Here is a 22,727-nt window from a genome sequence, read left to right as displayed (position 1 = left end):
TTCACTCCATTCACCCCTCACCCATCATCTTCAAGCTTCGACAGCCGGATCAATTTAGCAAGTGGTCGAACATAAATCTTGCCACGAACTTGAACACTGGCAGTTCGAGCACGGCCATCTGAGCCCAGAAAGGTCTCGTGAGGTTTCCCTCTACGGGCGATGAGGCGACGGACGGACATTAGGAAGGCATCAGCATCAAGGCCCTCCAGGAGGCCCAGATGTACGCTGCGGGTAGTGAGGCACTTGAAGATTATACCCCAGCGCTTCTCCGTTCGTCTTCCAATTTGTATGGTGAAAGGACCGAAGCAGTCCACTCCAGTAGAGTAGAAGGCAGGCTTGTATAGTCAGTCGTAACCGAGCAGGGGGTAGATCAGCCATCCTTGGCACCTCTGGATTGGCATGCCATCTTCGGCACTCATGGCATTGATGTTGGTGTCGATGAATAGCCTCTCGACCATGCAGAATCCCGTACTTGCGACGTACTTCAGCGAGAATTCTCTCCGGACCACAGTGAAGCAGTTGGTCATCACATTCTTGAATGAGGAGCTTGGTTACTGGGTGAGGAGGATCTAAAACAATAGGATGCACAGCATCTTGTGTAAGAACATCCGCACGGCGTAGTCTTCCTCCTACTCTGATGAGACCAAGGGTACGGTCATATTCAGGTGAGAGAGATGCCAGTCGACCTCTGATGGGTAAATCCCTACCCGTGGCAAGTATCTGGACTTCGTCCGGAAAACTATTGTGCTGTGAGCGTTGAAGCAGAAGATTCTCTATCTCCCCATGCTGGTGAGCGCTTAAGGTAAGATAGTCTTGATCGTAGGCCACCCCGTTGGGACACTGCTTTGCAGCCACAACCAGAGCGTTCCAAGTCTTGTACTGTGAAGGGTCAGGTAAGGCCTGTATGTCCACCGACATTGTTCCACAGAAGGTTGACTTCCGGAGCTCAGTCACATCACTTTGCTCTAGTACGCTGACCCGTTCTTGTAGTGACCAGCCCAGGTTGGTACAAACTGCTACTGGAGCACCCTTGGGGCCAAATCGCACAGGTTGCTTTGGTAAGATGAGGTGCGGATAGTCTGACCCGATCAATATTGTTGGTTGAGCCTTGTTAATCAAAGGGAGTGGTATCCCAGATAGGTGGGGGTGCCATTTCTGAAGATCGGCCACTGGGTACGAATACTCAGATAAGCGCAGCATTGTGGCAGTGAATGCTGCATCTATCCCATACCTCTGGTTCAGGTTCTCGACCGATGATATCTGAAGCTTGACAGAAGCCCCGGTACACTGCAACATATCTTCTCGCACTGTCTTGAGCAGTAATGCTTCAGGTTTACGCTTCAGGTTTACCCACCAGGTTCAGCCGCTCCGTTATTAAATTCAAAAGCATAGTCCTTTCTGAACCATCGTCTAGAATGGCATAGGTCTCTATGGACCTTTGTGGGCCATGAAGAAGCACCTTTACGACCTTTAACAGGACATCATGTGGACGGGAAGGCTTGTCAAGGTATACTGCAGATGGCGCGGAGCCTGTCATTAGGACGGTATCGCTGGATCTCTGCGCTGCATCATGTAGGATGGTTAGGTGCAACTCGTTGCAAGCAACGCATGGCTTCCTAAGTGTACAGCGATCAGCTGGGTGTGACCGACCGCACCTCCAGCAACGGTCATGTTCCCTTATCCACTTAATCATATGGTCTGTGGAAAGCTTCTTGAATTCCACACAGGATCCGAGGTAATGATCACTGGTGTCACAATGAGGACAATAAGGCTTGGTCTTGGTTGTTGAAGAAACATTACGCAATGGCTGTGGCCTTGTGCCAGCTATTGGTGACTCAGAGTTGTGAAACACCGAGGCCTGTGATTCTTTCTTCTTGAAAGATGAAGAATGCTGTTCCTTTCTCGCTAATCCCTGGCCCTCGCATTTGTAGAGGACAGCAGCTTGGTTCGCTATACGTTTAGCTCGGGCCTTCGCCTGCAGCCAAGCTGCCAGATGGTGCAACGTGTAGGTCTGATTAGAATCTGCATTTAAAAGTCCTTGGTTAATGCAGTGCTCAATGAATCCATCACGATAGCTCGGTGGCAGTTTGCTAATTGGCCTGTCTACATGTGAGCCACATCGTAGTTCAAATCCATGCTCACCCTCGAGGGATTGTAACATACCCACAAGGGAGTGCAGTGCGAGAGCAAATTCTTCAAAGGCCTCTGCATCTCCAGTCCTCACTGGTGCCATGTTCATGATGGCACCAATTTCGCTCTGTACGAGTTGCCTTGGCTGTCCATACTTGTTCTGCAGGGCCCGTAAGGCCACCGTGTATGGCTTCGGATCATGCATGTAGGCCTGAGCAAGCTTGTATATGCACTTGGTAGCTTAAGGTGGGTTAAGAGTACTTGATATTTGTACTCCTCTGACAAGTAGGTGTGATTACTTATCAGGCTATCCAATGCCAGCTTGAGAAGGGCAAAGTCACTTTCTCTGCCACTCTGGAAATAAGGCAGACTCGGTTTTGGTACGCCATAGGATGAAGCTATTAATAGGTCCATGAGGTTCGGTGTTGCAGGCGTCTCAGATGGGTGAACTGGATGCCCATGTGGTGAAGTCGAGGGTGGTAGATAGGGTGCATGATGACATGGTAACATGTTAGGATGAAAATTTGAAGCTTGGAATGGAGCTGTGGTGGCGGATGAATATGCAGTTGGATGAGTTTGCTTCACCTTCTCTTTCGGTGATGGATTGTCATTAATGATTGATCGAGGAGTGGATGTGGATTGTAGGTCGGCAGTGATGGCAATTTCCGGCTCTGGCCGCAGTAGCGGCAGCTGCGTTGGCAATGGTTTGTTTGGTTGAACTGAGGGAGTACATGACGCTCCACCACCGTTTAGAATCGTAAGCTGGGCGGTAACGGTTGGACGCCCGGTTGGAGAGGTAGGCGCTTCATCTCCTGCATCCAAGAACGACACTATCAACCGTGCTTCTTCCAGTTCCTGTTCAGCCTTCCTCAGACGTCTCTGTCTTGTTAGCTGGACGGACAAGGCCTCGCGTTCCCTCAGAGCCTGGCGCTCCATCTCCTGAGCCTGGCGCTCCATCTCCTGAGCCTGGCGCTCCATCTCCTGAGCATGAAGGACTTCATCCTGCAGCTGCTGTCCACGTTTCTCAGCTCTCTCATCCTCCCCAACTTGACATGTTAGTTCCTCCAGTTCATACTGTTTTCGTTTTCCATTAGAATAGCCGGTTGTATACCACTGAGTTGGGATGTAATGGATGTACGGCTGTAGCTGGAACAATGGCTGCGTCGTGAGCTATGTGCACTGCATAGTGAGGCAGTGTTTGGTCGGTGGCTTCCTGACGAATGTCGTCGGTAAGAAGAACTCGGCCCACACTCCTGATTAAGGGAAGAACCACTCGTGTTTGAAGGTACGTAGTTAAGAACATAGTCTTTCAAACGTTCAGGGATACGTATATTCCTTTCGGGTCGGGAAGACGCCGTTAATTCATTGCCAGTGCTGATGATGGCCGGACCCGGTAATTCGGTGGCTGATAGCGATACAGGCACGGGGCTGACGGCGGCCACCGAAACAGACAAATGGATTCGTGCCATGAGTGGTTAAAGGACTAACCGGGATAATGTCGCTGGTATTGTCTGCTGTTTGAGTACAATCGGCAGTCAGGGTAGCGGCGATATTCTCGTCCATGATTTCCTTGTCCAGCTGTTCGTTATCCGGCTCGAAGGACCATGAAAAGTAGGCTCGGGAATCCAACGGTAAAGGCTAGCTAGTACGGAGGATAATAGAGAACAGTGGATCCAGGAAAAGGGCCGTGATCAAACGGTTCGGACAGGACGAGACACTAAACTCCCTTTCGGCACAATATTTAATAAAACAAGGCAAAGATGGCGGCAATCAACTCGCTCACACCAGCCATCAGCAAGAAGCCGGAAGTCTCCTCCCTTTCCGGTGCAAATTAATAGAAAAAAGTAAGAATTACAGGCTCGCACTACACCAACATGGCATCAACATATTGCAAGAAAACATTCATAAGCAAAGCAGGAAACGTTCACGTATATCGTACGCATAACATCAGAGACTTTCTAACATCGACCAATCAAAGTTGCCTATCGCAGACCCTTCCCATGTCCTTTTTTCTCTCAAGACTGAGCGGAATAAGGTGTTCTATGAACTCTCCAGTTACCCTCGCCTGAGGAGAGGGTATTGCATTTGAGTCCGTTTCTTTGTCTGTTTGTCCGCACTGAATAAATATGATTTTCTCTGCAACCGTTGGTCCGATTGACAGGAAATTTTCACCATAGGTGCAACTCCACCTGTATAATTTTAAAAATAATTATGAGGTCATAGGTCACGTGGTTTGGCCGTCATTTTGGAAAAACCGAAAAACTTTGCACCTCTATATCTCCGAAAGCGCTGAATAGAGAAAATTGAGACATGGCTCATTGTAAAGAACTCTCCATGGGGAATAAAATATGTTAATGATGATGTCATAAGTTTCTCCATTATGACGTCATGATTCGACAAGTGCAAAACTTCATCCTATCAAGATGAAATTTTGTGAGTGTCATGTCGGCATAAATTGGTGGAGAAAAAAAGTGACGTCATTGGTCATGTGGCTTGGCTGCCATCTTGGAACAATCGAAAACTTTTGCACCTCTATATCTCCGAAAGCTCTGCACAGAAAAAATTGAGACATGGCTCATTGTAAAGAGCTCTCAATGGGGAATAAAATATGTTTATGATGATGTCATAGGTGCCTCCATTATGACGTCATAATTCAACAAGTACAAATCTTCTTCTGATCAAGATGAATTTTTTTTGAGCATAATCTAGGAATACATTAGTGGAGAAAAAAATAATGATGACGTCATCGATCACGTGGTTCGGCCGCCATATTCGTTTTAACACAAAAGCCTAAAAAACCACTGAAAATACATCCTGGCAAGGGTTTGCAAATGTCTGATTGCTCTTTCTTGTTTTAATATGTATCATGTGCTGCAGATATGAACGGTACATTAGGTAGTCGAATGAGTTATTCTCTTCTTTCTCCAGAGCCATGAAGATATTTTGTCCTCAAAACAAAGCCGATCACACCTATGCTTTATCCACACCCACATGAACTTTCACATTTTCTACGAGCTAAACCAATTTTGACAACTATCTCAGTTAATATCGACATACAGCTATTGAATTTTTCCCTGAGGTTCACACAATGACCTATTTTTGAGATCAAGTGGGATTTTTAACGATAACCTAAATCCATATGGGACGGCCGGCTTTACCTCTTCAGCGAAAGCATGGCGTGCCAGTCTCAAAGTGGCAGCAATCTTTAGTTTGGTTCGACCCCACTCCAGGTTTGTATCCCGACTAGGCAACTCAATGAAGAGATGGTTATAAAAACTGATTATATTCAAAGATAATCAAAGCGTATCATCAGGAAAAGAAAAAAAAAATCACGTGCTCCAAGGTTGGTCCAAGTGGCTGGCATGTTTTACATGACCTCATACAAAAAATCCAAACAAGTTTTTTCGGGATCAGATTACCCATTCCGAAGTAATAAGAAACAATTTTCTGCCCTCAAACCAGGGTTACCCTACTTGCTCGAGCGCATTAAATTCCCATAATGCAAGATTTTAATACCAGTTTGGGATACGAAACGAATTATCTCTGGAATTTTCATCCGGATCTCGCCCACCGTTGCTAAGAAACATGATCGTAAAGATGTTTGCTGTTAAGTGCTAAGGATGAAAAATTACGATTTCATTTAATCGAAGTGCCCTGGACATGCCAGCATAGTTGGAAGGAATTCCATCATTGATGGCGGCGTTTCGCATTTATGGAAGTTGCAGGGACAACATTATGCCGCAGGGAAGTAAGAGTAATGTCGTGAGGGCTTCCATCTTGCAAGTAATCATGTGAGATGGCCTGCACTTCGGAATAAAATGATGCTGAATTATGGTCTTCATCGCCGAATTATATGGTTATCACTTGTGTTTAAGTGAAAATCTCATCAGGATTTAATAACCTGTCTAAAAAGTATGTTTCTTTCAGAAAAGAATGTCACAACTACACTTATCTTGCTGACATTGTTTTAGTACGATCAAAAACCCATCCTCACAAAGGAGTGTTAACACCAGACTCTGTTGCATAATTAATGGTTAGAATGTCCATTCTGCGTCTGTGAGGGTGGTGGTTCAAACCCTGGTGAAGTCATACCAAAGATTTTACTTATACGTACTTCCTTCGTTGATGCTCAGCATATAAAACCAACTAGTGGGCCTGTTGGTCCTTTGTACCAAATTTTCATTGGTCTTCGCCGCCTTGTAGCATACCTGTCTGCTGGACTCAGAGGTACTTTGGGTCCCCTGGCTCTTTTGGATCCTCAGGGACTTTTTGGTGATCTGGGTCTTTTATGTTCTAGGGGACTTTTAGGTCATCTGGGTCTTTTGGATCCTCAGGGACTTTTGGGTCCTCGGGATATTTTGGGTCCTTAGGGACTTTGGTGTTTTTGAATCTTTTGGATCTTTTGAGTCTTTGGGGTTTTTTTGGGACCTCTGGGTCTTTAGGGGTCTTAAGAATCTTAAGAATCTTAGGGGTCTCAAAGGGTCTTCAAAGGTCAAAGGGGTCTCGGCAGTCTAAATAGTTAAAAGGTACATTTCAATAGTACGTAATTAATAAATAGACGTACGTAATTATTAGACACAAAAAGTATGACACACACACACAAGTCATTCATTTATAGTAGGTAGAGCATACATATACAATCATAGGTTGGCATCCATTGTATAGACTTTGATCGTCCTAGTGGCTTCATCCTGTTTTGCAGTTTCTTGTAAACGTAAAGGAACTCATAAGTCCTCCATTTTTAGGAAGACTATGGCATATTTACTTAAGCCATGTAATACCCTCTTCCACGAAACTGCACTACACAATACATATTTACATGGAGAACGGTGGTCGACCCCCACCCTGAATCCCTGGCACGATGAAATTGTTCACCTCCTAAAACCGTCATGCACACCCTGAGTACAATCACCCAATTTCAATTCATTCCACCCAGGGGGTCATCAGTGCATAAAGACAAAACAAACTATGATAATTCCACATTTCTATGATTTCCATGGTTTTCCTGCAGAGAATTGGTATTTTATTATGACTTGTAATACCCCCCTCAAGCCTGGTGTTAGCTTAGCAGTTAATATTGAGGCTTGAGATCTCAGGGCTCTGAGGTCAACTCCCAGTTATGCCATTGAATTAACACCAGGTGGGTTGACTCAGCCTGTCATCCTTCTGAAGTCGGCAAAATGAGTACCAGTGTACTGGGAAGAATGAGTCAGTCATTCAAGTATTCTGCGTCGGAGTGGTGACGCATACAGGATTGTGCCAAATAGCCTTGAAACTGCTTCGGCAGTCCTATGCATATGCAGATGCACAAAGGAGTGGTCTTCAATAAACCCTCACACCAGGAAGTGTTTTGTGTGTATATATATATAATTAGATATAATTATATATATATATATATATATATATATATATATATATATATATATATATGTGTGTGTATATATGATACATATTTACAGAGAGAAATTGTATGCTTGTCCCATGCTGAATCCCTGGGGCTATTCATTTATTTTATCACCTAAAACCTTCCCATGCACATCCCAAGTACATCCACCAAATTTCAATTAATTCCATCCAGCAGTTTCAGGCATTCTTAAAGGTCAAACAAACAAATGAAAAATCACTCATAGAGGGACACTTGGCAAAACAGAACAAAGTAGAATAGCACTCAGTACAGCATCCTTTTGACCTCAAAAATAATTAGTGGTTGAATTCAGTGACCTGATATGCAAATCATCTTCAAAGTTTAAGTTAATCAGTTTAAAATTGACAATTTTAGAAATCTGGCCTATGTTGACCTCAAAAATAGTTGATGGTTGGTTTCAGTAAGGTGATATGAAAATCCTTTTCAAGTTTCCAGTCAATCGGATGAAAATTGAGGATTTTAGAAATTTGAAAAAACTAGTTGACCTTTGGCCTATGTTGACCTTATGGCCTATGTTGATCTCAAAAATAATTAGTGGTTGAATTCAGTTTGCCGATATGTAAATGCCATTCAAATTTCAAGTGAATCGGATGAAAATTGAGGATTGTAGAAATTTGAAATTGTTGTTGACCTTTGGCCTATGTTGACCCTTTGGCCTATGCTGATCTCAAAAATAGTTGGTGGTTGAATTCAGTAAGCTGCTATGTAAATCCTATTCAAATTTCAAGTCAATCGGATGAAAATTGAGTTCAGAAATTCTAAAAAAAAGTGGTTGACCTTTGGCCTATATTGACCTTTTGGCCTATGCTGATCTCAAAAATAGTTAGTGGTTGAATTCAGTTAGCCGATATGTAAATCCTATTCAAATTTAAAGTCAATCGGATGAAAATTTAGGATTTTAGAAATTTGAAAAAAGCAGTTGACCTTTGGCCTATGTTGACCTTTTGACCTCAAAAATATATAGGATTTTGTCGGACCACGAACTCTACCATTTGTTGAAGTTTTGTGAAATCGGTTAAAAACTGTAACCTGTAGGCAAGTATAAGTGAGCGGACAGACAAACACACAAACACACAAACACACACACAAACTGGAGTGATCAACATACTTGAAAAAAAAAATATTTTTTTTTGCCAAGTAATAAACAGATACTTCTTAAATTATATTGTTGTGCTAATGACTTCCAGGGGCTAACAATGCATAGATTAGAATAGTTATTTCCCTTAATTAATATTTTAGCATAAGTGTGGTAAAATAAAACTAATAGGAATATACGTCAATAATTTTGAAGAAAGCAGGTCGTCCTCCCCCACAATGTTGGTTTTGATTCCCTCCCTTCCCCCCTCCACACACACTATTTTCCTTCACCTCTATTTAATGTTTTATCCTTTGTATTTTATGTACCTTTAAAGGAATCGCGGCCTTACGACACCTCGTTCCTCTGAATCGCTCATACAAGGCTTAAAACAATACGGCTCCAAAATTCCCCCGAAAGCCTTTCCATCATTAATTTTTTTTTTTGGGATACAAGATCGAGGCTCGTGTAAGAGCTAACATTAATGACAAAAAAACAAACGGACACGTAAGACGAAATAAAGGGAGCGGGAGACAAGATGGGGAGAGGGGGGGGGGGGGAAGCACACAAGTACAACATTCGAGAGCAGGGACATCGGGAGATCTGTTGGAGGAAGAGGACTTGGGAGGGGGGGGGGGGGCGTGGGAAGGGGGCGGTGGGTGGGAGAGGTAAAAAAACACAATAAAAGTTTCCAATAGTTTCTTCACAATCCCATGATCAGTGTCAACGCACTGAGAACCTTCAGAGTTGCTAATGACGGTGGAATTGGTATCGGAATCTGAGCCCGAAATACACCGTTCTCTATGTACAGCCACCATTTCGATCTAGATGAGTTCATAGTGTGACGTCACTAACAAAATCGAAAATTGACATTAGGGCTTTTTTCAACACTTTGTGATTGGCAAAAAAATTCAATTTCTTTTTCCCTTCAAATTTGACCATGATTAATTATAATTTTTAATGGTTTTCAGAAAAAAAATATTGCGTTTGGATTCCCCTTTAAGGAACAGTTTGCCACATTTTGCCACATATTGCCACCATTTTGTGGCACAAATGATCGGGTTTCTTTGGGATGCTTGGAGGGCTAAATGTATAGTAATCCTGCTAATAAGATGCTGCTCGGTCACAGGCCGGCCAAAATTGTTCAGCGCTGCATTGTGAAAAACAGTGACATTTCGGCAATCTTTGTAGTCTTGGCTTCAGTGTCCGACAGTAACATCTTGGGTGTAATCATGTCTTGTCAGGGGGTTGCCATCCACAAGACTATGCCAACCACTGTGGGAAGCAGGTTGCTAGGCAAAGCGGTTAGCATACTTCGATCAATGTTCTGTTCATTCCATCCATTATAGATAGGGGAGAGAGTTGACTTGTTTGCTATTCCTATTTGAAGCCATAGCTCATGATGCTGGGATCTCTGGATCAAATCCCATTCACCATGTTGGCTTTTCAATTTTTGTCTACTCATGCAGACAATGGAAAAGGCTGCTTTGTATGAGGCCAATTCAAATTTCCCCTTAATTTTCCATTTGCTGCTCAGCTCGTATCTTTATGCCAAAAACTATATTTACATTCATTTTGAAGATATTGTTCATGTTTGGCGAAAAACTTGTCCCATCGGAGCTGTTGCCTTGTCCCTCATACATAAAGCATGATTGAATCCCAACTCCTCATGCAAAACCTAGTCCTTCATACATAAGCTTTCATGGGCCTTCATTGTGTAATTCTTTACAACATGTGCACAGCCATTGAAGAATGTCATTCATTCTCCATGGCCTCATTCATCATATAGACCTCCTGCTCTCAAGGAGCTCTTGATATGGGATGTCCTTGACCGGGAACCATCAGCATATGTGCAGGAAATTGTCTGTAAATTTCAATAGGTTTGATGTTTTTATTGAGCAGACATTTCATATTCATTCACTGTTCCACTATTTGTTATCATATTTGCCATTTTCCGCACAAATTTTTAAGCAGTAGGCACGTGGTTTATGGCTAATGATTGCTAACAGCACAACATTCAAGAAAGCACACTGTGTTTGTTGAAGACCCGTCCAATTTTGAAATGTTGAAATTACACTGCAATATGTCATTGCCAGAACGATAATTAAAATTGGACTGAATGATCCTTCTAGGCCTTAAGATGTGATTTCAAGGCAGTGATGGATGGTGCTGAGGATCTGAATGGATGGCGGAGAGGTAGTGTACTTACCTGTGAGTAGAGTGTGGATTTGATTCCTGACCCGACTATAAACTGCGGGGTTGGTGCTGCACAGGCAGGGTGTTGCATCATAATGTACGTCATACCCCGGATGGACGTTAAGCTCAGAGTCCTTTCTGCTTGCATTTCCTGCTGGATATCAAGACGTGCCTTTGGCGAGAACAATTTCATGGTGTGACCTCACATGTAAAGTTGTCTGTAGAAACAAAGAAATATTATTAAATTGATAAACAATCTTAAAAATGTGAATCATGTCCCATCTTAATCTCCTGTAGGTGACTGGATCTACTCGAATGATTATTAAGAGTTTTGAGTACATTATTAAAGGATCATTAAGAGTACTGGAGCTACTTTTAATGAAGCAAGCTAAAACAATTTTAAAACCTCATTAGATATTAAGAAGAGTACCCGTCCCAAGTGACGGAAAAACAAGCAAAAACATCCCCCTCGCCCTCTTCCCTTCGCCCTCTTCCCTTCGCCCTCTTCTCTTCTCCCTCTCCCCCTTCTCTACTCCATCCCCCATTCTCTCTCTCCCCCACTCCCCTCTACGCCTCCCCACTCATGTTCCTTCCCCACTCCCTCCTATGTCTCCACCACTCCCTCGTCTCCCACACTTCTCGACCTCCCCCATTATCTCTCTCCCCCACTCCCCAGCCCTCCCCTCTCCGCCTCCCCACTCTCCTGTTCCTTCCCCACTCCCTCCCCTGTCTCCACCATTCCCCCGTCTCCCACACTCCCCCGTCTCCCACACTTCTCTCCCGACCCCATAATCTCTCTCTCCCCCACTCCCCAGCCCTCCCCTCTCCACCTCCCCACTCTCTTGTTCCATCCACACTCCCTCCCCTGTCTCCACCATTCCCCCATCTCCCACACTTTTCTCCCTCCCCCATTCTCTCTCTCTCCCCCACTCCCCTGCCCTCCTCTCTCCGCCTCCCCACTCTCCTGTTCCTTCCCCACTCCCTCCCCTGTCTCCACCATTCCCCCGTCTCCCACACTTTTCTCCCTCCCCCACTCCCCAGCCCTCCCCTCTCCACTCTCTTGTTCCATCCACACTCCCTCCCCTGTCTCCACCATTCCCCCGTCTCCCACACTTTTCTCCCTCCCCCATTCTCTCTCTCTCCCCCACTCCCCAGCCCTCCCCTCTCCGCCTCCCCACTCTCTCCCCTGTCTCCACCACTCCTCCGCCTCCCCACTCCCTCCCCTGTCTCCCACACTCTTCTCCATCCCCCACTCCCTCTCTTTCTCCCCACTCACCTCTCCGCCGCTCCCCCACTCCCTCTCTCTCGCCCCACTCCCTGTCTCTCCCACACTCCCTTCCCTCACATCCTGCACTTTCCCCACTCCCCTCTACATGTCCGTGTCTATCCGTTTTAAAAGGCTTTCATTTCCTTTTCATTTTTTTTTTGCTTTGGCTATTCATGTTACTTTTATTTGATATCTGATGTACCATGCTCGTTACAGAGCGTCTGTGCCGCCAAAGCATCTTCCTGAGCAAGGGTTATACTATGTGGTTTGCCATTGCCTTCCCAGCAGTGGTTCGGGCAGGAATTTGTAATTTGTTCAGGGTGCCGGCGATAGATAAAGGACACCATGGGGATCTTTAACGTCACCAACTAATGTCGGAAGACGGGACGCCCAGTTCAACGTCCATCCGAGGGCCGACACACATTGATGATTTATCCAGTCTGTAAAAAATCGGGATGATAGTTTATAACTGGGTCGGGAGTCAAACCCAGGCTGGACAGCTTCGAGTCGTGTGTGTGTACCTCAAGTTCATCCTGTCTGCCGAGGTCATCCCTTAACGCACTGTTAATCATCAAACTGATTCCATGTACCGGTATGTATTATTATACATTAGAAATGTATAATAAAAGCAGAATTAAAATCCAAAAAGATCGTGACCGATGTCCCTGGATGGTGTAAAATAAATTCAGATGTACAATAATTACCTTTAAAAGAGTGAAAAAAAAAGAATTTTGGAGACATTTTACCTCACTTCTCGTGGAGCCTATTATTTAATTATAATTATATATTTTTTTAATCGCTTTTTCCTAATTTTGTTCCGATTTCACTTTAGATTTCGACATAATGATTTAGGCCATGAGTTCCTATCATGAAATATGGAATCAGATTTCGAATATGAGCTTTTAAGAAGCCTATATGATACATTATTCAATCTTCAAAGGAACCAATCACATTGCACCTCGCCTCACACCAGCCAATCAGCATCACCGTGAACGGATGAATGGACAGCCATCTTTGTTATATACACACAAATATATATATATATAGTGGGGTCACCTGTGGGAATCCCATGGGCATGGACGTGTGTGACATTTCGACATATTGAGTTAGATGCTGCACCTGCACATTCAGTTTCACAAAATGGTTACTGGCAATTTATCAGATGCACAAATGATGTAATCTACACAATGTATTTACTTCTGATAACATGTGAATGCATGTGCGTGCACACCCACACACACATGCACACATACACACACGTATACCCACACACATATATACACACACATACACACGTACAGTCGTACACACACATATACACATACACACAAACACATCTCGTTTTTTCATTTCTGTTCCTCACAATTTTGTCTCTCTCTTATTCACAGACACACACACATACATCCACACACACACACACACACACACACACATACATGCACACGCACACACACACACACACATGTACACCCACATCCACACACACACACACACACACACACACACACACACACACACATGCACACACAAACACACATGTACACCCACACGCACACACACACATATACATACACACACACACATATACATACACACGCACACACACACACATACACACACACACACACACACACATATACATACACACACACACACACACATGCAGACACACACACACATGCAGACACACACACACACACACATACAGATACACACATATACACACACACATATATAAACACATACTCACACACACACACACACACATATATATTGTTGCGGTTTTAGAACCCTCACTTTGTAAATATTCCATTATTAAAAGTTTAAAGGTTGCACCCATAGTTAGTCCATATGCAACACGTAGGCCACCATAGGAACTTTAGTTATTTCCTTATTATGTGTCAGATAAGGCCGTGTTCCCAAAAGTTGAATCTACGTTGCATCAATTAAATAAGAATAGGCCATTCCGTTCATTTTGCAGCCGCTCTCTCCAAGCTACGCCATTATGTGCCCCGACAGTCGGGGCTTGTCTCTCCCCAAATTGTCACGTGGTTTGATTAGCAGCGTTCGCTGCATTGAGCCTTCGTCGCCTTAGCGCTCGCTCCAAACGCCATTGAACATGCGGTCTCAGGCCGAGGAAAAAGGGGGCGGGACACAAGAACGAGGTGTGGCCACGTCAACTCACCATCAAGGGCGGAGCCGGTGAGCCCTCGCCAACCAACCAGGGCTGAGGTGAGCTCACTGGTGGGCGTGGTTTGATGAAGCGCGCATTGATCTGTGAGTGCTATATAAGCGCACGCGCCAAGCCCTTTGAAGGACTGCGCCACGGACTGCTGATTGTATGGGACTGCGCGGAGAGAGCTCGATTACCACAGACTTGGGGACTTGAGGAACTGCGTGAGGGAGCTCGTTTGATACGAACTGCCTTTGATACGAACTGTCCTTTGATACGAACTGCCTTTGATAAGAACATTGATCGGGAGAGAGAGAGCGTTGGCACGAAATACATATTACGTACGCGCATCCCAGTTCCCCCGATATCTGTAAGGTCCGCTCGTGGTCAATGACAACGACGCGCTGCCGGCCCGCTTCCATCACCACCACGGCATGAGTCAGGACCGGACGAGGAGCCTGGGCTTGGACCTTCCTCCCCTACCAGCTACCATCCCGTGTGAGTGTCTGTTTGTCCTGGGGTCGTTAAGTTAAGACTGTATAGGTAAGCCTGCCCTGTGTCCTGCTTCTTCTTCTTCTTCTTGTATATTCCTTTCGTTTCCTCTTCTTCTTGATTGTAAATAAATTCACCTGTTCTTTCTTGGTTTTTCCCTAATCCGATTGCCTCCGTCTTTTCTTTCAATTGAGTACCTGTGGCACGATTTCGGAACCGCTAGAATCGGGTTAGTCTTTGTTAATGGCTCGGGCCGCGGATTGTTAACCGCTCGAAAATTTCCATCTTATCCGTGGTTCGAGCGCGAGTTATTCCCTCGTTTCCGGCGGGCGTTAGTTCTTAGGTAGCAGCGAACCCCTAGGCCTAGCAACCCCTACCTTACGACGAGCCGGGAAGAACGTTATAGCTTCCCAAGGACTCGGGACGGCCAGCTTAAAAGACAAGGGGATTAATCCCCCCTTGATAAGGGGAGAGCCGACCCCCGAATCTGCAACAATATATATACACACACACACACACACATATATATACACACACACACACACATACACACACACACACACGTACACACATGCACACACATACACACATATACACACACACACACATATATAAACACATACTCACATATATATATATATATATATATATATATATATATATATATATATATATATATATATACACACACACACGTACACACACACATGTACACCGACACACATGCATACACATGCACATATACACACACACACATGTACACCTACACATGTCCCACGGCACATGTATATATCCCACATCCCACATGTATATACAATTATACATGTTTAAAGTGTACGTGGCCTTCCCTCCTCCCTCCCCCGCCCGGTGTGGCCGACACCCCATTGGTGCGCGGAATGATGTCACCGCGCCAGCGAGCCATCGTGTCCGCCACAATAAATATATATATATATATATATATATATATATATATATATATATATATATATATATATATATATATATATATATATATATATATATATATATATATATATTGTTGCGGATATGGGATTTGGCCTCCATCCATATCCGCTTGTAAATATTCCCCTATTTCCCCAATACTCCCCAACTATCCCCAATCCCCCATTCCCTAGTCCCATTGTCTGTAAACAACACTCTGTAGCCCCGACCTTCCCCTTTTTCCCCCATTAAATGTCGTGCCCAGGTTCACCGCATCTCACGTAGACAACTATAGGACATCTTGCTAGTTATTCTTAGTCTATGTCAGTTAAGGACTCGTTTCCATTAATTCTGACTCTTCGTTGCACCAGAATGTGATTGTATGGCACCGTTAGTAAGTTTAGGACCTCCCAATACCTCCCCGCATCTCTTCCTCATGGAACAACAACACCAACAACAACAACAGCGGCGGCGGCGCGGGGAGTGCGCGTCCTCACTCTGGCTTGGTTAGCCGCCATTGACCATGTGCTCCGACGGGGTTACCACGCAGGGGCTCACTGTCAGCTCCTCGTCAAGGGCTGAGCCCGGTAACCCCCCGCACCCAATAAGAAGCGGCGGACCGATTCCATCTGGGGCGGAGCTAACGAGCCGAGGGCGTGTCACTCCCCGCTGGATATGCGCAGGAAGACGGAGGTGACGTCAGATGCGCCTGAGCTGGAGAGAAACGGACGCCACCTCCAGCGCGACGATACCTACCCGCATCTCTGGACCGGACCGGGTCGATTCTGCCCTGAGCCAAGGTGCACCTTGAGCTATCGACTGCCTGCCCTTCCTTGCCATCAATCCCTGTGTGAGTCAGTCTTGTCCCATTTGTCTGTGGTCTGTCGGGGCTAAGATAAGACCGTGTCTAAGTGCCCATCTTTCTGTGCTGTACCTCTGTGCCGTGTAATCCTAAACGTTCTGCATAACCCATATTATATCCTCCTCCGGAGGTCTTGAGAACTGTACCACCCTGGTGTCATGTCATTTAACCCAGCCGTTGTGTCCTTTCCTTCATTGATTTAGCATAGCGCGATTCGGCCAACGTTCGAGTGTAATCGGGTGCTGTGTGAGCGAACGATGTCGTTCGTCTGTGTGCGAACACCGGCGGCCATTCCGCTCGGTCAAGCAACATCTAAGTCGTGTCCGTAACAATATATTATATATATATATATATATATATATATATACACAAAGAATTAAGTTAAGCAACCCCCCCCCCCCCCCCCCGTTTTTTTACAACCTCGCACATTACAAGTTTGTTGACGTCAAAACAGTGTAATATACCCATGATATTGCTATATTTTCTGGAGAAGTGATATTATGGTCACATAAAAACATAACAATCATGCTGTTTTCAATATTTTATTCTGCATAATTTAAGGTGAAATTTTTTGGGAATTTTAGGCATATTTTCACCTCAATTTAAGTATGGAGCTATAGGTCCATCACGGACAGTGTGGATGACGTTTATGTTTTCTAACGTACAGTCATTGTTCTGAGAAGACCTCTAGCGATCTTTGCGTCAATAACGTCAATAACGTCAATAACGTCAATAACGTCAATAACGTGTAATGTCAATAACGTGTAAGTGACGTCAATAACGTCAATAACGTCAATAACTAATGTCATACCAATCATTATTTGATCTCACATACCTTAGAATATATGCCAATGTATACATATACACAAAGAATATATATTAGGGGGTGCTTACCTTAATTCGTTGTGTAGGGGTGCTTAACTTAATTCTTTGTGTATATATATATATATATATATATATATATATACATACATATACATATACATATACATATATATAGACGGCATTTAATATGAAATATTTTTTCTTTCTTCATTTGGGTTTACTTTCTGAACTCGGTATATCAATCTGGTGAGTTTCTTTTACGCTTCGGTGATTTCGTTGTTAAGAGAACCATGTCACTGATTGTCTGTCGCAGCAAGAAGTCAATAACAGGATTATATCACAGGTGGCGTGACAAAATGTACAGACAGGTACATTTGACGATTGGCTTCACAATCGGGTATATAAGGGTTGTTTGCATTCTGTATTAGTGGAAAACAACTGCTGCACGTCTACAAAAGTTATTGCCGCTTCCCCTGGAGATGGTCCGTCAACTCGACAATGCTGTTTGTATTTAGTGGTGGCTTTACGAAATTCCGGCATGAAACAGCGTGCTATTGCTCAGCAGTATGGCATCACTCAAGGTCAGATGTCAAAGATCCTGAAACGAAATGCTCAGAGGGGTGTCCCTACTCCAATACCGAGGTCAGGACGTCCCCGCAGAACCACAAGGAGGGATGATCGCCACCGGTTAGTCCGCAATGGCCGTACCAAGTCAGCTAATCGGCTTAGGGCTGAGTGGCAGCAACTGACAAATGTGCCTGTATCCAGAAGGCTAGTCAACGAACGACTGGTTCAAGCAGGCTATCGTGCCAGGCATCCCCTGAGAAAACCAAGTCTGACCAGACAACACCGCCAGTGCCGATTGCAGTGGGCCAAGAGCACCGTCAATGGCAGCCAGGACACTGGAATCATGTGATCTTCAGTGATAAGTCTAGATTTCTGGTCTATCGTCAAGATGGCCGTGTCCGAGTGTGCAGACAAGTGCATGAAGCCTACAACGAAGATTGTATAGTGCCAAGAGTCCAAGCTGGAGGTGGAGGGGTGACCGTTTGGGCTGCTTTTCATGCAGGGGGCAAAACTGACCTGGCTGTTCTGAATGGAAACCTGAACCAGTTCAAGCACAGGGCCATTCTGGAAGAAACATTGCTTCAATTTGTTCGTGCAGCCTTTCGTGGAAACTTTGTCTTCCAAGATGACAATGCAAGGCCTCATCGTGCTCGCATGATCCAACACTTTCTTGCTGACTGTGGTGTAGAGCATATGGAGTGGCCTGCCATGTCCCCAGATATGAATCCGATAGAGAACTTGTGGGCAGAATTAATGCGTCAAATCGACAACTTGGACCAGCAGCCTGCCTCTGTGCATGAATTGCAGCAGGCTTTTGTAACTGCATGGCAAGCGATTCCTGTCCAAACCTTGGCAAATCTCGTGAACAGCATGCCTCAACGTGTGCGTGCTCTCCTGAATGCTCGTGGGGGTTACACGAAGTACTGAACTGTAATTTTACTGTCCGTAATCCCAGTCGTAATTCAACTTTTGTTTTTGTTTAAAAATTTTTTTGGCTAATGTGCAAAATAAAGAGATACTTCTGGAAAACGCACAGAAGTTTAACACAGTACTGTCCGTGAATTGAGTTTGATATCAGTTTACATCACTTTCAAGGATCAATTTATTTGCTTCGAAATGTCAAATGTGGTTTTTGTTTCTTTTAAAGGTCACATTAACAAAATCTAGAATAATTTCAACATAATTCCAATGAACTTTTCGTTCTAAGTCATCTTGAAAAGTAAGTTCACCCCCACAAAAAAAAAATTCCATATTAAATGCCAAGTCTGTATGTATATATATATATATATATATATATATATATATATATATATATATATATATATATATATATATATATATATATATATATATATACACCAGCCGAAAGCACCCGGCGTTGCCCGGGTTCTTTTTGAATGAATTTACTACTATAATTCAGCTTTTACTCACGGCCATAGAAGATTGAGGACTATAATTCAGCTCAGCTTTTAATTGCGAAATTGTCCGCCCGGCCAAAGCGGCCTCGACACCTAGCTGATAACCTTCCGGGGCCGTCCGACATTTTTAGTTCTTTTTGAATGAATTCACTACTAAAATTCAGCTTTTACTCGCGGCCATAGAAGATTGACTACAATAATTCAGCTCAGCTTTTAATTGCGAAATTGGTCCAGCCCGGCCGAAGCAGCCTCGACCGCCTTGGCCACCTAGCCTATAACCTTCCCGGGGCCTGTCCCGACATTTTTTGTATCGGAGGTTTCCTCCTATCTTTCACCATTCAGGAGATTAGCGCGTGCAGATAAACAAACAAGCAAACAAAAACTTTCTTTTATATATATATATATATATATGGAAGAAGGCCGGCGTAGAGAACCGTAACAATCAATCAATCAATCAATCAATCAATAAATAAATAAATAAATAAATCAATCAATCAATAAATAAATCAATCAATCAATAAATAAATCAATAAATAAATCAATAAATCAATCAATAAATAAATAAATAAATAAATAAATAAATATGTATATATATATATATATATATATATATATATATATATATATATATATATAAAAAAATATATATATATATATATTTATATATATATATATATATTTATTGTTACGGTTCTCTACGCCGGCCTTCTCCCCCTTATCAAGGGGGGATTAATCCCCTTGTCTTTACTGGGCCTGGCGGAACCGAGACTTATTACGTCCCTCCGGACACACGCGGCGTAGGGTTTTGGGGCTACTTTTCGCTCGTACCTAAGTCACCCGCGCTGCCCTGTGAGCGAGGAAACAAGCCTCGCACGAACAATGTGTGGTTTGAGTACGCCTGAGCGCATTGCGTACACGTGGTCCGCGCAGTCTTAACTAGTGGACCCGATTGGAGCGATCTTATTGGTGCCACACTTAGTCAATGGAGGAAACCACAGGAACGATCGAATCAGAAAGAAAACAACAAGGGTTTAATTATTCCCACACGTATATACAGTTCAAGGACGAAGAGACACAGAACAATCCTTAAACAGTCTTAACTTATCCCCGGGACAACGGGCCAGTCTCACACTCACACAGGGGACTGCAGATGGGCAGGTGTTCCCCAACGCGTCCAGAGATGGTCCTCATCCAGCTCTCCACGGCCCCCGGCACGTCCCACGAAGATGGTGGCAGGTGAAGACAGGGACTCGTAGCGCGGCTCTCGAACAAAGCAGATGATGGGGCGGAACGGGCGAGGGCGGACTTTAGCGCGGCTGGCGGTTAGGCAGCCTTGTTCACTCGCGCGTCTCAAATGTGCTATACTCGTTCATAAGCGCGTCTGACTGCGCCCGCATATATGTAGCGACCAACTCCTCTTCTTCAATACACTTCGAGCTGGTTAGCGCGCGCGTTCTCGTGCAATGGTCAAGTTCATCAGGCAGCAGTCCTTTACAACGCGAGCCCTTTTATCTCTCTCTCCCTCTCTCGCTTATCCGGCATTCCTCTGTGAGTCCTCTTATGGCAAGTTCCCTCTGTAAGTCCTTTTATCTCTCTCTCTCTCTCTCGCAGCAAGTCAAGTCCTGTCAAGGGCTTTTGCGCAGCGGTTCTTATAGCTACGCCCCCCAAACCTTCTGGAACTCACCCGACTCTTCTCACCACGCCCTCTGACGCCACGCCAGCGCCACTCGAGCTCTGATTGGCGGCTCGTGCTTACCGTCATTGCTTCTGCCGCTCCACCTCGACTCCGCCCCGATCCTCCTCTGCCTGCCTCGTGTTAACTCTCCCAATGTGAACCAACGTTAACGCAAAAGGGATTGAGGCTACGGACGTAGGATGATCGGTGGCAGTAGGGCCTATTTTCCTGGCTCCTACTCAAAACAGAATTAACAAAGGAGAGGAACTAAGCTCACAAATACGAAGACATAACTATACTATTGCGAGGCTACATGTTGCTTGTGTGACTAACTATGGGGGCAAACTTTAACCTTTATTAGGCTCACTTGACAGACTCAAAACCGCAACACTATATATATATAATAATATATATATTAATATATATATATATATATATAAATAATAATAATATTAATAATAATATATATACATAAATAATAATAATATAATAATATATATATATTATTAATAATAATAATTATATATATATATTAATAATAATAATAATATATATATATTAATAATAATAATAATAATAATATATATATTAATAAAAATAATTTATATATATATATTAATAATAATAATAAACATATATATATATATATAAATAATAATAAATATATATATATATATATATAAATAATAATAAATATATATATATATTAATAATAATAATAAATATATATATATATTAATAATAATAATATATATATATATATATATATATATAAATAATAAATATATATATATATCTTAATAATAATAATAAATATATATATTAATAATAATAAATAAATAAATATATATATTAATAATAATAATAATAATATATATATATTAATAATAATAATTATATATATATATATATATATATTAATAATAATAATAATTATATATACATACATATTAATAATAATAATAATTATATATATATATTAATAACAATAATAATAATAACTAATAATATATATATATATATATTAATAATAATAATACAAATATATATATATATAAATAATAATAATAAATAAATAAATATATATATATATATATATATATTAATAATAATAATAATTATATATATATATTAATAATAATAATAATTATATATAAATATATATTAATAATAATAATTATATATATATTATTAATAATAATAATATATATTAATAATAATAATAATATATATATATATATTAATAATAATAATAATAAATATATATATATTAATAATAATAATAATAATTATATACGTATTAATAATAATTATAATTATATATATACATATTTATAATAATTATAATAATTCCATATATATATATATATAAATAATAATAATTATAATAATTATATATATATATATATAAATATATATATATATATATATATATATAATCATAATCGTCGCACTATGTTGCACACCTTCCAATTACCTGTGTTTAGCTAGAATCATGTTATGATTCTATTACGGGCTTGCATAATTACGATTCAGGCATGCTAAATACTTGTTCAAAGTAGAAAAATGTTGGCCTTCAAGTTCCTAAAATTGTACCCATCATCTTTTTCGCTTTCTTGATACATTAGCCTACACGTTAATCACACCAGAGGTTAGATTCAAACATTACTCCGATATCCT

At 42.4% G+C, this 22,727-nt stretch overlaps 1 protein-coding gene across 1 annotated transcript in view; it reads left to right on the top strand.

Moving 5' to 3' along the window:
• LOC137427471 (leucine-rich repeat-containing protein 2-like) overlaps window positions 1-22,727 on the top strand; it is a 165,469-nt gene that overhangs the window by 140,058 nt on the left and 2,684 nt on the right. The gene's annotated exons all lie outside the window — the stretch shown is intronic.

This window comes from Myxine glutinosa, chromosome 1, assembly GCF_964187855.1.
Source record: "Myxine glutinosa chromosome 1, kmMyxGlut1.1, whole genome shotgun sequence".
In the NCBI taxonomy this organism is placed as follows: Eukaryota; Metazoa; Chordata; class Myxini; order Myxiniformes; family Myxinidae; genus Myxine; species Myxine glutinosa.
The sequence above is the reverse complement of the archived record's forward strand: the minus strand, read 5'-3'. Positions and strand labels throughout refer to the sequence as shown.